The sequence below is a fragment of the Anabrus simplex genome, chromosome 13 (genome assembly GCF_040414725.1).
Source record: "Anabrus simplex isolate iqAnaSimp1 chromosome 13, ASM4041472v1, whole genome shotgun sequence".
Lineage (NCBI taxonomy): Eukaryota > Metazoa > Arthropoda > Insecta > Orthoptera > Tettigoniidae > Anabrus > Anabrus simplex.
The window spans coordinates 40,941,141-40,957,268 of record NC_090277.1 but is presented as its reverse complement, the minus strand read 5'-3'; the positions used below and the strand labels follow the sequence as shown (position 1 = coordinate 40,957,268).

General features: G+C 42.4%; 1 protein-coding gene and 1 pseudogene across 1 annotated transcript in view; one reads left to right on the top strand and one right to left on the bottom strand.

Moving 5' to 3' along the window:
• klar (klarsicht) overlaps nucleotides 1-16,128 on the bottom strand; it is a 1,195,270-nt gene that overhangs the window by 896,887 nt on the left and 282,255 nt on the right. The gene's annotated exons all lie outside the window — the stretch shown is intronic.
• On the top strand, nucleotides 4,213-4,331 carry LOC136885146 (5S ribosomal RNA; annotated as a pseudogene).

Here is a 16,128-nt window from a genome sequence, read left to right as displayed (position 1 = left end):
AGGAGTAACAATAATAAAATGAATTAAGATCACAGGCAATGCAAAAATTATGGGATACATAGAGTGTGGACAATAACAGCCATCCGCGTCGAGGTAACGTAAAAAAATCGAGCATGTATATATATTTGATTTTTTAAATTTGTTACAGCTGCTTTACGTGGCACCGTTAGAGAGAGGTCTTATGCCGACGATGGGATAGTAAAGGACTTCGAGTGGGAAAGAAGCGAATGTGGCCCTAATTGAGGTGCAGCCCCAGCATTTGATTGGTGTGAAAATGAGAAACCACGGAAAACCATCTACAGGGCTACCGACAGTGGGGTTCGTGATCCAAACGACACAGCCACTTGTTCGTTAGTCTACATTTAAGTCGGTGTTAACCAAGCGAGTTTCTCGTGCATTTAGAGCCGCGCAGATGTTAGCTCGTATTCAGAAGATAGTGGGTTCGAACCCCACTGTCGGCAGCTCTGTAGATGGTTTCCCATGTTTATACCAGGCAAATGCTGAGGATGTAGCTTAATTCAGGCCACGGCCGCTTTCTTCCCAATGGTCGCCATAAGACCTATCTGTGTCGGTGCGACGTAAAAAAAATTATATATATATATATATATATATATATATATATATATATATACATCATCATTATAGACTGTTATGCCTTTCATCGTTCAGTCTGCAATCCTCTGTGAATTTACTAAACGTCGCCACAATCCTCGATTTGCAACTAGTGTTGTGGCCTCATTCAGTTCTATACCTCTTATGTTTAAATCGTTAGAAACCCGAGTCTTTTTTTTTTGCTAGGGGCTTTACGTCGCACCGACACAGATAGGTCTTATGGCGACGATGGGATAGGAAAGGCCTAGGAGTTGGAAGGAAGCGGCCGTGGCCTTAATTAAGGTACAGCCCCAGCATTTGCCTGGTGTGAAAATGGGAAACCACGGAAAACCATCTTCAGGGTTGCCGATAGTGGGATTCGAACCTACTATCTCCCGGATGCAAGCTCACAGCCGCGCGCCTCTACGCGCACGGCCAACTCGCCCGGTGAAACCCGAGTCTAACCATCGTCGTATTGGTCTACCTCTACTTTTCTTACCCTCCATAACAGAGTCCATTATTCTCCTAGGTAACCTATCCTCCTCCATTCGCCTCACATGACCACACCACCGAAGCCGGTTTATGCGTACAGCTTCATCCTTCGAGTCCATTCCTAAATTAGTCTATGTCCTCATTCCGAGTACCCTACTGCCATTGTTCCCACTTATTTGTACAAGCAATCATTCTTGCTACTTTAATGCCTGTTACTTCTAACTTATGAATAAGATATATAACATCTGTGTTCAAATTAGTCGCGTCCGGCCCTCAAGGACTACCGGACGGAGTTTTCCCTAAAGAACGAAAAGGTTCTTATAGTTTCTCTCGATATTTGAAGTGAAATATTGGACTCGAATAATGCTAAGAAAATTACATTTCACTGTAAAACTGTAAATTCTCATCAATAAAAAAGAATGCTCGGCAATATCAAACTTTGACAACTGACTTTCAGCGCGCAGTTCACTGGTAAATGTTGTCAGATTGAAGATAAGGCACGGACCCTCAAGGTTCCGTCCGAGAACATACTGTGGGTGAGAGGGTTGAGATCTAAGAGGGGAGCGCGCTGGTGCATGATTTCAGGGGGGTGAAGGGTGCAGGAAGAGGCTTTAACGTGAGCAGAGTCCGTAGCGGTGTAGCAGTAGAGATGTTCTCACAAACCCCTATACGAGCATGCCCCCAGCTAAATCTCCTTGGTTGCATACCAAAAAAATATTTTATGAGCCTGTTTGCCCTAATATTTTTCTTCTTAAAATGTAAATAATTAATCATATTGAAATGTAACAGTTAAGACCAGGAATTGTGATTCAAATGTGGGTTGCATCCCATGTTTTGAGGGAGTTGGCAACAGTGAATTAATTAATTTCGCGCGGAAGACTTGAATGAATGCGGTGGCACCGGTCGTGGTCAGTAGCAAAGAAAGAGTTGTGGGGATAGTACTGTGGCCGCCCCCCACTTCCACTCCCACCTGGGAATTCACAGGCCGGCACTGGTTCAAATGCAAAGAGCTGTCAAGTCAAACTGGGAGCTCTGACACGGAAACACGTGTACTAACCTGAATTCTGAGCGCAAACAGGTTACGACGAACCGAATTCATTAGTTTCCATGCTAAAATTGATGGGAATCCCTCGTACGTTTCACTCATAAACTAAAAGAACTAGTAGTTTGCAATCCAAGTATTGAAGTAAGCGTCATACGCTGGTTTCTAAACATCAATTAGTCATATCTTCCCACGTGCCAGTCAGTCCAATTACAGTACCCTTTGGGTCACCATCTAGAGAGCTCACGCACTTCGAATATAGGTTAATCAATTTCGAAGACAATTCTATCGTGTTCTCGTTTCTCTGTCTGACCCCAGTCATAATTTTCACATGTTTCTTCTGGGAAAGGTCAGTTGTCTCTCGGCAGAACAATGTTACCAGATCACGATCGCTCCAGCTTGAGTTTCACTTTCCAGGTCGTGATCGCCGCCGAGGGGATGCGTACAATAATATACGTGTCGAAGGTGGTAGGGGGGAAACACCTCTATCTCCATCAAGTTCACGGGGATACGATCCTCCTACCCACTACAAAGAGAAACACTATCCCATATACGGAACAGCAATTGAATGCAAATGTGTGCCTGCGGTTACAGACAATAATCCGGTTAGACACGAAAATGTCGAACATACAAATGCGATTTCTTTAACAAGCTTCGTGGTCATAATACATAATACAACCGAGAAACAATTACTTCCTGATCATGCCAGATGATAAGAAGCAGAGTTACTTTCTTTGTATTACAGTAAAAGCTCGTGCGACAAAATAGGGTAATAGATGAGGAAACAGGGGTCGTGTATACTCCTCCTTTTATAGTAATTTTGCCACAGTGAATAGTGGCGATAGAGTGGGTTCGAATCCCCGTCAGGAAATCGTAAAAAATTTAAGAAACGAGATTTCCACTTCCGGAGGTGCATATGGCCCTGAGGTTCACTCAGCCTACACCAAAAATGAGTACCAGGTTAATTCCTGGGGGCAAAGGCGGCCGGGCGTAGAGCTAACCACTCTGCCCCATCAAGTGCCGAGGTTAACAATGGTGGAAGCCTTTACCTTCCACTCCTCCAAGGGCCTTCATGGCCTGTACGGAGGTGACTTTGCTTTTGAATAGTGGCGGTAGAACAGAATTACGCACACACAGGTAACCAATATTATCATCCGCAAGGAGGAAACTGGCATCAGAGTGCAGTGGAAGCGTAAGTAGTCCAAGTGGATGGTACAAGGAATATAAAGGTCGCTAATACCCACCAAGACCAGGATGCCTGTTTTTCAAACCAAATACTGGGGGAGAGCCAAAGGGAGAAAAACTAACCTCAGAAAGGTATAAACGGAACTCTAAAATACAAATGAATTCAGATTCTCAAAAATGAATTCAGATTCTCAAAAACAACAGAACATCCACCCGTATATCACGGGATAAATAAGGCACAGTAAGCAAAATGATACAACAACGGTCAGAATCAAAGAATCCAAGCAGAAATGTGGATATAGCAAGCGCTAGCTAAGGGATATCTACAATGTTTTACAAAATTTCATAGGCCGTATTCTCTGGATTAACATACCTCATTATAGATCAGGCATATAGTGAAAATCCAATTGAAGGTCGACCGGCGTCCAAATAGTACAGCATTCTCAAATAACAGCAAAATTCATGAAAAAGGTAACTTCCCAACTATTTTTACACTAGACGTAAATAATGCATCAGAGAGGAGGAAACGATGCAGAAAACAAATATTTGCCACCATACCAACATTAAAAACAGAAACTCGAAAGAAGTTCGAAAAGAGAAATACACCCGCAAGAAATAGTCGAAATATTTACCAAAAAAAAACTGCTGTTTCAAACCTCAAATCTGCACAACTCATAAAAAGGGAACAAAGGATATAACATCCTCCCACATGAATCGTAGACGAAGATAAGTGAAACAGAAGGCTTTGTAAAAAAAAACGTCCAAGTGAAATACGTTAGTCATTTTCCTTTTACATAAGCTCTCGAGTTGATCGGCGAAGGGTAGAGCAATAATAATTTTATTTCTACTTCCAATACCAAAGTATAGTTAATGCCAGTACTTTAATCACAATAACTGCTATACCGTACGGCCATACCACGTTGAACACACCGGTTCTCGTCCGATCACCGCAGTTAAGCAACATTGGGCGTGGTCAGTACTTGGATGGGTGAACGCTTGGGAACACCACGTGCCGTTGGCTCGATTTCCTTACCAGCTGTTGCCATTTCTTGATGGATGCAGTACTTTTGTATCCATCTCTTGGCACAGGCCAGAGCAAAGTGTAGCTTCCACTGAAGTCCCAGTCAACATCCATGGCTGTGACAATATGGAAGTTGCTGGGGTACGGGTGGTGGTGAATGACATTCGGGAGCACAAATAGTGTATGAGTGTTATGAAAGGTGTTCCTCATAGGGTTAGTCGTGCTGCAGTAGCACATTCTGGCCCAGTGAGGAAAGCAATGGCAAACTACCTCACTCCTCATTTTGCCTAGTACGCCTCATTTGGGCTCTGCCACTGATTTTTGCTGTTACCCTATAACTGCATAGCCTTTGGTGGTGCTATTTGAGGATCCAACCAGCCTCTGGGCTGATGACCTAACAGACAGACAGACAGACAGACAGACAGACAGACAGACAGACAGACAGACAGACAGACAAACAAACAACTGCTATAATGTTCATGCCTCTGAAACTTCCAAATGAATAGTGTCACGGACCAGGAGTCCATGTGACAGAAAAACAGTGCACTCAATCAATCAATCAATCCTGATCTGCATTTAGGGCAGTCGCCCAGGTGGCAGATTCCCTATCTGTTGATTTCCTAGACTTTTCTTAAATGATTTCAAAGAAATTGGAAATTTATTGAACATCTCCCTTGGTAAGTTATTCCAATCTCTAACTCCCCTTCCTATAAATGAATATTTGCCCTAATTTGTTCTCTTGAATTCCAACTTTATCTTCATACTGCGATCTTTCCTACTTTTCAAGACGCCACTCAAACTTATTCGTCTACTGATGTCATTCCACGCCATCTCTCCGCTGACAGTTCAGAACTCGTTTATCCTGATCAGATTTGTAGACATTTTAAACTGTAATATTCTCATTACGATGATGATGATGTTTGATGTTTAAAGGAGCCCAACATCTAGGTCATCGGCCCCTAATGGCAGGAAATGAGACGATATGGAATGACAAATTAAAAGTCCAAAATCCCCACTGACCAGAATTCAAAACGTGAGGACGAAGAATGAATGGATGGATATGAATTTAAAAGTATCAGTGGATCCGACCCACAATGCATCACGTTCACAGAAACTGACGTGGAACAATAGTATTACTCAGCAAGGGACTGCGTCTATAGCATAATACTGAATGGATGATGCTTTTAGTCTAAAGGGGTCCAAAATCCAAGTCATCGGCCCGTCATAATGGTACTTATCGCTAGGAAAGTAGAACCATGGTATTTGTCATGTTGCGATACTAATCAAAAGTAGCGTAGACTCGCGGCATTCCACACAGTATGGTACTACTCACAGGTAATGAAATTCACACATGGAATACAGGCCTATGGTGTTTCGCACATAACGACACCAGTTACGCAAACCTATGGTGTTCACCACAGGGTCCCGCTCTATCCCGTGGTGTTCCTCATATAGTGGGTATTAATCATAGGCAAGCCAGAACCATGGTGTCGCTCCTAAAGTGGTACTAAACACAGATACTGTAGAAGCCGGCAACGCACTCTGTTGCTACTAATCACAAACTTATTTGGTACTTCACATAGTAGTACTACGCGCAAGTAAAAGAAACCCATGGTGTTCCCCGCGTGGTGGTACTAATCACAAGTAGTTTCATGGTTCTAATACAATCACCGCCCCCCCCCTTGGTCGCCCCTTTTAGTCGCCTCTTACGACAGGCAGGGGATACCGTTGGTGTATTTTACGTCAGCGTCCCTCACCCACAGGGGGTTATTCACATTACGTAATAATTTTTAACTATGATAGTAAGAGCGCAACTGTGACTAGGCTTACACCAAATATTCACCTTTTAGTATGAAACAGATTTGTTACTTTCATTGACCTCTCTGTCTCATCCTTGGCTTTGACAATATGAAAGTGACCGAGGTATGAGCGATGCTGGTAATACCATTCCCTATGCAGCCATTCCTGGTTTTAATGGTGTGAAAACGTTGTTCATAGGGTCGGTTGGTGTATGCATTTCAGTAGGCTTGGCAAACTGATATGTCATAGCAACTTCTGGCTCAATGAGGAATGCAACGGAAAACTACCTCACTCCCCCCATTTTACGTCTCATCTGTGTGACACCTGGGTCACCTATGACGGCTGATGGCGAAGCTGTTAAAATCCAAACCAGAGCATACAGTTTGAAACAGAAGACACTGGAACAATTCCTTGTTAAGAAATTATGTGACTTTATGTGATGAAGACACTTTTATTTCTTAATGTCTTGTAAACAATAATATGTACATAACTTTGTTATAAAACATAGTTCTTTATCGCCACAAACTATAAGTGTGCTTATTTAAGAATCTTGTTTTGCTTAATACTCATATAACGCGGATTATCCGGATTTTCGACTGTCCGGATTGCCTTTGTTCCCAGTTAGTCCAGATAAACGAGGTGTTACTGTAATTCCGAAATAAGGACAGCAGTCTGGCAGTCCGGGGTTCATAAAGAATCAGAGCATTAACACAAATACAGGGTGTCCCCAAAAAGCACCGGCAAGGCTTAGTATGTTGTGCGGGATGGTGGAGTGATCGGTTTTCAAGAAGGAGCCCCTGTCCGGAAAATGCACCGTTTGGGCGCTGGAGAGCGTCGAAGTCCGAGAACGGTAGTGGCAATTTTTTGGTGTCTTAATACAGAAGATATGCAACCCTTTAGCCATCCGTGTACTGCGGATGGACTAGTTAAGCCTAATAACATTCCTGCGCATGCGCTACATTCCTCAACACAGTCTTTGGTGTGCATCCTACGACATTACTTGCGTATTGTTGTTTGCCAGTGCAGTAAATTTGTTAACAGCAGTGTGACATGTACCAGTTCACAGCTGCGAAAATGACCGACATGATGCATGTATGCGGCAAAGCGGATTGCAATGGTAGAGCTGCTGCAAGATTGTATACGGAACGTTTTCCAAACAGACGTACCTCACATTATTCCATGTTCGCAGCCATCGAATCGAGAGACGACTAAGAGAAGCCGGACAATTCCACGTAGGTAGTATGAAGAGTATGGTGTATGACACTCCTGCAACGTCAGCGGAGGATCTTATTTCTCGGGCCACGGAGCGACTGAAATACTTCAAAGACAACCGCACGTATTGGATCATGTGCGTGAGGCTCAGCACCGAAGATGTAGACTCTGCAATGACGTAGAAGGTACACAGTTCGAACGCCGTTTGTAATGAGCCCGATGTGCTAAACATGTTGGGTTTATTGATGACATGTGGAACGCACACCCATCTAACACTTCCAAGCGCTACAGCGCCCAATCCGTGCGTTTCTGGATATGGGTTTCTAATTGAAAATGGATCAATTTGCCTTCCCGCACAACATACTAAGCGTTGTCGATGTTTTTTGGGACACCCTGTATAATACAGAGCTGAAACCGTTTATCGTGACATCACTCTTAGCGACTATTTGAATAAAACGGCGAAATCTAACAGTCTCGTCTAAATCATATTTAAACGCTGAATTTTAAAAAAATCGCTTATTACGACATCGCTTATTACGACATATCGTAAAAACGGCGTATTTTTATCACACATTCGGAAAGTGCATCGACTATAACGTCCAGCGTTGATTTTTGTTTGTTTCGCGTTTGGGGATTTGTTTTCAATAGACTGTAGATTTCAAATCAGCCTGTCTGTTAAATAGTCATCGCTGTGAAGATGTAGCAAAGGAAAAAGGAAGTGTTTGATATTGAAGAAAAGACACATAACATAGCCATTAGAAGGTCATCATCGCGAAGGAATTGAATGTACCACACTCAACGATTTCTACAATTTGGAAGGACAGAAAGAGCATCTAATTTATCAGCCAAGACCGTGTGCGACATACAGCAGAAAACTGAAGTCTACCATGGATCCAAGAAGTCAAAAAAGGACCTGGAGAAAGCGCAGATATATCAGAAATAACAGGCACAAATCTGTTCCGTAAAAAAGTAAAGAGATGGGAAGAACAGCGAGAGAATGAAGTTCCAAGGAGACCAAGAACCAAGTGAACTGAAAGAAGGAAGGAAGGAAGGAAGGAAGGAAGGAAGGAAGGAAGGAAGGAAGGAAGGAAGGAAGGAAGGAAAGGAGCCCGCGGAGAAAAAAATGAAAGGCATATGTAGAGGCATGATCTTTTCGCATTAACGATGAACGCAACAAGAAATAAGCGATTTTGAAATATCTTACCGAATCATATGATTCTGGTTAAGAAATGGGCGATTTTCTTTTCGCGAAATACAGCGAATTAAAGCGACAAGACCAGTTCAAAGCGAAATTAACTTATTTTGCGACAAGTGCAAAAAAGCAGCGAAATTCATGGAAAATAACGATCTTAAAATTGTATTTCAATATCACGTGTGTGAAGGGAAATAGAAGACAGACTTAGGATTTATCATTTCGATAGAAATATCTCTTCGTATTACATTTCTATAAAATCCATCAATGCTATGGCCACATAGGGTGAAAGTGTAATCTGTTATATTATAGTTCTAATCAACTACATTGCTTCTCTTTATTTATCTATCATTCACATAAATAATTCACAAATCTCATGAATTAATTTTTTATGAATAACTTTAGGCGGCCCATTAGAACCGCTAGAATTTATGTTACTCCCACTACATTACGTTAGAGCGGGCGGACTAGCCCTAATGTTTATGCAAACCTCATAGCATTACCGTCGTGCGGGTAGACTCTGCTTGTTACTCGCTTCAGTAAGTTTGCATTCTAACCTATTACTGCATAAACATCCGGGCCCTAAAACAATAAGTATGTGACTTTTGGGGCTTTCCGGGATGTGAAGTGGATAATTGGTGCAAAGTGCTCGGATGAACGCCGTGCTCGACACAGCGAACTAATGAAAACCTACTGGAACAACCGAAAACTGAGTAAACGTCAGAATGTACAATTAAACGTACGTGGTGCCTATTTGCCCGATTAGCGAATAATAAATAATAATGATATAATGAAAGAGTTTCGTTTCCTAAAAGAGTGAACCATTTGGAGATACCCGGTTTTGCAGACACACGGCTGAAGTAAAGTAATAAACAGATCTAACCGTTTCTTACCCCAAGACGGTGACCAAATCCAATACGTTTTAGATTTCCGTGTATGCCTTATGTCTAATATATCTGATGTTATTACCTTCGGAATATCCACATTTCACGCTTGTCGTGATGCTGAATTCCTCCTTTCACATCAGCGAAAAAGAAAAACACATCTTATTTAAACCCTCTTAACATATTTATTAAAACTGTACACTAACAGGTTTAGAGGAACGGAAATATGGCACGCAAACGGACGGCATAACAGGATGCAAGGGAGAGTAGATGACTCAAGGATGAAACATCAATCCCAAGTGTCGCCACTTCCCCTGTGAAGAGCACAGGTCTCCACGAACCAGTGAAGCGAACATGTCTACAACTTTCTAACACTGTGCATTTCAATTTGAATATTAAAATCATCGCCTGAATCAGGAGACGACACCGACACTGGCTGTTTCGCACGTGACGAAAGCGGGCGTTACTATACAGCGGAAGCAAGACGAAAAACGAGTTATCTTAATAGTAAATTCAAGTTTTGCAAGACACCACGACTTTAACACTTTAATGTTTATACGCTGCTTTAGATGATGATGATGATGATGCTTGTTGTTTAAAGGGGCCTAACATCGAGGTCATCGGCCCCTAATGGTACGAAATGAAATGACAACAAAAAGTTCAAGAAATCCACTGACCAAAATAAATAAAAATGTCATGAAAAATGAATGGATGGACATGAACCCAAAAAAACAAAAACAAACAAAAAAAACAGTGGATCCAACTGAGAAACGGTCATAAATAATAGTATTACTGACCAAGGGACCACTTATAAAGCACAGTCCTGAATCGATTATGCTTGATGTCTAAAGGGGTCCAAAAACCAGGTCTAAGGCCCCTCAGTAAGGTACATGTCGCGAGTAAAGTAGAACCATGATATTTCACAAGCTGCTGTACTAATCAAAGGTAGCGTAAACTCACGGTGTTCCAAACATTAAGGTACTACTCACAAGTATTGTACGTCGTAAAGGTAACGCAGACCTATGGTGTTTCTCACACAATGGCGCCACTCATAGCCAACGCAAACCGATGAGGTTCCTTACCCAGGTGTACTATTTGCTAGCTGCTTTACATCGCACCGACACAGATAGGTCTTATGGCGACGATGGGACAGGGAAGGGTTAGGAGTGGGAAGGAAGCGGCCGTGGGCTTAATTAAAGTACAGCCCCAGCATTTGCCTGGTGTGAAAATGGGAAACCACGGAAAACCATCTTCAGGGCTGCCGACAGTGGGGCTCGAACCCACGATCTCCCGGATGCAAGCTCACAGCCGCGCGTCTCTACGCGCACGGCCAACTCGCCCGGTCCAGGTGTACTAAGCACTGGCAACGCAGACCCACGGTGCCGCTCATGTAGTGGTACAACTCACAGGCAACGCCCAGAGCAACATGGGTACGACTCACGGGTACTGGAAAACCACACTGAACCCCGCTTGAGTGCTACGAATCACAAAACTATTCAGTACCTAACAAAGTGGTACTACTCGCAAGTAAAAGCGACCCATGGTGTTCCGCGCGTGATGGTACTAATCAAAAGTAGTTTCATGGTTCTAATTCAATCATCCCTTGGTCGCCCCTTTTAGTCGCCTCTTACGACAGGCAGGGGATACCGCGGGTGTGTTCTACATGTGCGTCCCCCACCCTCAGGGGGTAGTGTGTTTGGTCCGCGAGAGGTATTTTATTTCTCTCAACTCCGCCGGCAAGCCGGTTAGGACCCCACTATCCGCCACCTGGGACGCGCCACGTGGGAGTATCACCTCTCCCCCTGCTATGCCAGCGTAGTAAGTTCAAGAAACTTAACGCCAGGTTAAGTAAAGAGACCATGAAAATGCAAAGCATGAATCTCTGGATTGACACAACTCGCATCTAGGATGAGGTACAAAGTAGTTTGCCTCGCATCGTCTGAAACAACTTCAGGTTATTTCCATCACTTAGAAAGCGACAGTTAATAAACGATGGAGTATTCCTTAAAGTGGTTATTAGCGTAATGTGAGACTAGAGAGAGTACACTCTGTCTCTAAATTACCAAAATGCTCATTTTTAGACTAATATACCCTTCTATGTCATATAAATACCCTATAGGTCAATTTCTGTGGGGTTTCTGTTTGGTTACTATTTGCTTTACGTCGCACTGACACAGATACATCTTAAGCCTTCTTGCAAAGTTTCCAGGACATGTATCGCCGATCTCAGCAGTGCATAGTTATGGGAGAAGACTATTTCGAAGGACAGTAAGGTCACTGTCGTGTATTCTTCATTTATGTTGATAGTACAGGACTATTCACCGAACTTTATTTTCACAGGTTGAATTTATTTTATACTGACGCGATCTGAACCTGGAACGAGGATCGTCTTCAGAGCAATAGCAAATAATTTAGCGGCAACTGTCACTCCATAGTAACTAGATGCAACTTCTGCCATTTGTGAAGAGAAACATGTTATACTATCGAGAATCATTTGTGAAGCGACAGAAATTGCTAAATACTCGAATAATTCTAACAACGTGGACGGCTATATACTGAGTAGATCAAGGCTAAACTACATAGTTAACTCTTCTTTCTTCTTGACTAGGGAGGCCTTGGAAAGAACTACATTTCTAACAGGGTCTCTCTATGTTGAGTCTAGTGGGTGCAAGGGGTACCTTACCTAAACTACTGGTCACCTGCTTACGACACTTCGGGGTGCCGAATGAGACTATTGTGAGCTGGGACATACATCTTCATTGGCCTCCGTGGCTAAGGCGGCAGCGCGCCAGCCTCTCACGGCTAGATACCGTGGTTCAAATCCCAGTCACTCCATGTGCGATTTGTGCTGGACAAAGCGGAGGCAGGACAGGTTTCTCTCCGGGTACTCCGGTTTTCCCTGTCATCTTTCATTCCAGCAACACTTTCCATTAACATTTCATCTGTCATTCATTAATCATTGTCCCAGAGGAGTGCGACAGGCTTCGGCAGCTGGCACAATTCCTATCCTCGCCGCTAGATGGGGCTTCACTCATTCCATTCCTGACCCGGTCGAATGACTGGAAACAGGCTGTCGATCTTCACATACATCTTCATTATAGACCTTTATGCCTTTCAGCGTTCAGTCTGCAATCCTCTGTGAATAAACTAAACGCCGCCACGATCCTCTGTTTGTAACTAGTTCTGTTGCCTCGTTTAGTTCTATACTGCTTGTTACCGTGTTTTGGTGGTAGTTATGCATGAAAGAAGGTGCTGGGTGGTGAACGGGTCTCAAGCTACTAAAGTGAAATTAATTTTACAATTTAACAAGGTTATATTTTCTTTTCAAAATTAGGTAACAACAAATAGAACAGGTACTTAGTAGCCGAAACGCGATTGACAAATACATTTACATAGGTACCCCATTTGGGGCTTCAAAAGTCAGAAACATAATTCTTGAGCAATAAGCCCAACCTTACAATGAACACCATACAACAAAGGGGCCGAAAACCCCCAAACATGCCAGAAACATCTGCTTCCAATTACATCCAAAAGCCTCCTTGAGGCAGAAACACAATTTTCAAAAAGGGCAACTTCCCCCTAAAATACAAGCCTATCATAGGCCACTCCGAACTCCACCTTTAAGCCGTCCTCAAAGGACATATACACAGGGGCAAAATACCCAACCTACTGAGGTCTGTTAAATAACAAGAAGATTAATACATGACCTCTAAAATACAATTTGAGAGGAGGCGAACTTGCACTCCTAATACACTTTGCTTAAGACCTACTTGGCACTAGGCCGTTAATACAAGGGCTAATCCCATACTACAGAGGTGACTTAATAGCAATTTACATTACATTACGGAAGGATTGGTTGAGAAAAATAAGTTCACCTCAGGACGATGTGAGTGGGAGCTCGAGAGGGTTAAGCACTCTCTATCCCAATATGTCGTTTTACAAGAGAAGAGATGAAAAGAGAAGTTACATTTTAGGAAAAGGTTACATGGTTGAACGCTTAGAACCTGCCCCGAAAGTTAAACTGCTGAGCTAGCAAAGAAAGAAGTTATTAATCGGCCATTACCTTGTGTTGAACGGCTGGAGAAGAAAGAGGCGCTTCCCGCCCCCTGCTATGTACTTAACACACTGAAAGATGGAACAGAAGTGGCCCGGAGACCCGAAAATCAGCAGTTTATATCCTCTCGCGGAAGGTTCTAGGCGTTAGGGGAAAGAAAACACCCTCCCACAAACTCTTTATTGGGTAGGACCCCGCAACAGATTCAAGTTGGGGGAAGATACACCAGATTGGTCAGAAATTAATAGAAGAAATTCGGGATTGGATACATTCATAACAAGGGGAAGAAAGGGGTAAATATTGCCAACTTAAACAATGACAGAAAGAAATTTAACAAAGAACAAACTCTTGAAATTAAATTTTCTCCAAAAAAATAGTTCTTTGACTCCGCACTAGGTTGCACTATTGTAGATCTTCAGTAGTGTCCTCTAGAAGAGAAAGTTCACACTTCTTACTTCAAGCGAAACAAAAACACATCAAAAGTGACACAGTTCTAAAACTCCAAAATTTACAGGTAGTGACATCTTCTGAGAAGGTAGAAAATTAATAACGTCAATAAAGTTCAGACTTCCTCCAGCAGAGGAGTTTTAACTGGCGCGCATTTAAATTAGCGGCGTGGAGGTGTACCACCCGGTACACTGCTAATCTTCAAATCGTTAGAAACTGAGTCTAACCATCGTCGTGTTGGTCTCCCTCTCCTTCTCTTACCCTCCACAACATAATCCATTACTCTTCTATAGAGCGTTCCAACCTTAAATTGCAGTACAGCAGTAATGGGATAATTCCGTCTCTTTCCTTCTCCCATGTATTGCGGGTAGCGCTGTCCTACTCTAATGCAGCGGGTTTGCCAAATATCCGTGAATCATAATGTTATCGGTTAAGATGGGTGAATATCATGTTATGTACAGAATTTCAAGGCGCATTTCATGCCGTTAACAAAAAAATTTAAAAAAATAATTTAGTGTGAAAATGGTAATATAATGGAAAGTTTCGCCAAATGGCAAATCTTCATTGCATAGAACTTTTCATGCTATAACTCCTATTTTATGTTCATTATTTTCCTAATTTTTTCACTGCTGATAAAGAAACATTTCAGCTCGATGTAGATAAGTTTATTTTTAAATTTAAATGATAACAAAGTGCAGTATATGCGTTTATTTTCAGTCATGTTCAGGGAATTTTATGTGTAGGCACGAAAAAGTCAGTCGCTGGCCAGCGTCTTTCCTATTGAATTTGCATGGGGGGTCGAAGCGAGGCAAATGGTCTTCAGATATGGAAGTTATTTTTAAAACAATCCCGAAGTTCCTATCTTGCTTAGTTATTAATTTGTGACAGGAAGAATATCTCCTTGAATTTTGGTTTCGCGCGTGACTCGGCTGGCTGGCTGTCTGTCTGAAGTACCGGAAATGATCTCCCAAACATGCGCTTTTAACATTTCCAGACAGTCGCATGCAGTGCAGTGCTCATTTCGTCAGTAGTATGTAAAATAGTGATAAATTCATATCAGTGACATATGTACAATTCTTGAGAGAAAGTGTATTTCGTTTGTGTGGTTCGTGAGTTCGTACTCGTGCGTGGGGATATAATTTCGAAGAAAATGTGCAGAAGGATCATGGCGTGGTTAAAGCAAAGCAAACGCTCTTCGAATATGGAAGTTATTTTTAAATAATACCTCAAGTCTCTATCTCGTTATCTCAATTTATGACGGGTAGAACGTCTCGTTTGTTTACGTTTCACGAGTGACTCGGCTGGCTGAGCTTTGAAATATACTGACAGCCGTGTGCAGTGGTGTTCATTTAATCAGTATTATAAGTGCAGGTCTTTCCAGTGTTGACGCCGCATAGACGACCTGCGCGTCTATAAGAATTGGGCCCTACCTGTGATGAATTCTAATGCTGAAGACGGCACACACACACCCAGCCTCCGAGCCATTGGAATTAACCAATGAAGGTTAAAATCCCCGAGCCGGCCGGGAATCGAACCCGGGGCCCTCTGGACCAAAGGCCAGCACGCTAACCATTTAGCCATGGAGCCGGACAAGATCAGTGATAAATGTATAGTTCTTGAGGACAAGTGGATTGTGTTTGTGTAGTCTGTGTAGTTGTCAGTTCGTGCTCGTGCGGGGCGTTCTTAGTTCGAAGAAAAAGTGCAGAAGGATGTATAATGGATCGTCAAATAAAAAAGAAACGTTCCGTAGGTAAACTCAGGGGAAAAGAACACAATATTATAATGAGTGTCCTGGATTATTTTTTAAAGGCTATGAATATGAGCGGCGCAATCAGTGAAACAGCTAAAGCTACAGGTTGTTCCGAAAGAACAATCTATGCTATAAGGAAGGAACACACCCATGGTCCTTTGCGAACTCTCGCAAAAAAAAAAAAAAAAAAAAAAAAAAAAAAAAAAAAAAAAACGAAACAAGAGAAGGACGACAGAAAAATTAAATATGATGAAATTGTTAGAAGTGGAGTACGTCGGGTGGTTCACTCTCTTTTATTTGCTAACATACCACCGACATTGAACGTGATTTTGAGTCGCGCAAATGGAGAAGTTCATTTGCCACGATTTTCCAAAACTACGTTGTATCGCTTCTTACATGATATAGGCTTCCGTTATTTAAGACGGGGTAATAAAGCAGTTTTCACTGAAACCGATGAA